Source organism: Hipposideros armiger, unplaced genomic scaffold (assembly GCF_001890085.2).
Source record: "Hipposideros armiger isolate ML-2016 unplaced genomic scaffold, ASM189008v1 scaffold_1073, whole genome shotgun sequence".
Classification (NCBI taxonomy): domain Eukaryota; kingdom Metazoa; phylum Chordata; class Mammalia; order Chiroptera; family Hipposideridae; genus Hipposideros; species Hipposideros armiger.
The window spans coordinates 307,914-309,051 of NW_017732423.1; the positions used below are offsets into that span (position 1 = coordinate 307,914).

At 44.8% G+C, this 1,138-nt stretch overlaps 1 protein-coding gene across 1 annotated transcript in view; it reads right to left on the minus strand.

The window, feature by feature from the left end:
• The window catches only part of P2RX6 (purinergic receptor P2X 6), a 38,846-nt gene that overhangs the window by 5,378 nt on the left and 32,330 nt on the right, over positions 1–1,138 (minus strand). The window lies entirely within an intron of this gene.

Consider the following 1,138-nt stretch of genomic DNA (forward strand, 5'->3'; position numbering starts at 1 on the left):
TCACTTGCCCTCATGTGGGATCCAAACCGAGGCCCTGCTGCCCCAAGAAAACTCTTAACCAATGCGCCACTCAGCTGGCCCTGTTTTCACTTTCTTGATGGTGTCCTCAGAAGCAAAAAAGTTTTAATTTTGTTGAAGTCCTATATTTTGCTTAGGTTGCTTGAACTTTTAATGTCGTATTTAAGAAACCATTGCCTACCCATGGTCATGAAGATTTACTCCTATGTTTTCTTCCGAGTTTGTTGAAAGTTTAGTTTTAGCTAAACTACCCCACAGTATTGCTGACTGAGCATTCATTTTGTGTGGCCAACTGGCCTGCAGGAGCTTTGAACTGATATTAAACCCCTCTTGAGAGTGCATGTCCTAGATAACAGTCCGCAGAGTCACAAGTAAATGTAAATTCCTAATATGACTGCTGTAAAAAATAATATAAATGGAGCCACTTTAAAATAGAGTTGTAGATAAGTCACTGCTGCTTGAGAAAAGCTTGTTGCTAAAAGGATTGTCACGTCCTGCGTTGCAAGGGCAAATGGGACACGAGAGGGGTGACGCAGATTGAATAAGTACATGAGACAAAAGTCAGATAAGAGCAAGACCAAGGGACCCAGTCTGGAAGACTGAGCCCCGAATCAGGTCAACGCATGGCTTTTATTATGTTCTTACAAGGAAGTGAAACTGTATTTTTCAAAGATCCGTATGCTGTGTGCCTTAAGGCTGTTTTCCATTAACCAGCCCGCATTGTACTCCAACATGTACTATGCCTTCATACAGCCTGCACGGTCCCCAGGACACTTTGTTGTTACTGTGTCCTTCCATATAGGGGAGATGACCGATATCATTCCATTGGGTCCCAGGACTGCCGGGACACTCCCTGAGAGAGCTTTACCGTTATCATTCCACCATGTCTCAGGAATGCTGAGACACTCTCTCATGACCGACTGGGTCAGGGGCTAATGCAGCGGGGGCGGTCGTGGAGGTAGCTGTAAGGCAACATCTCCCCCTTTCTGTTGTTGTAGAAGGAGAAACACGGACTTTGCAGTTTCTTCATCTATGGCCTTCCGGAGGGTTTGTTGGTCGCACCAGAGGACTAAACAAAACAGAAATAGAATAATGATTAGAAGTGCAAAGGCACCAGCAA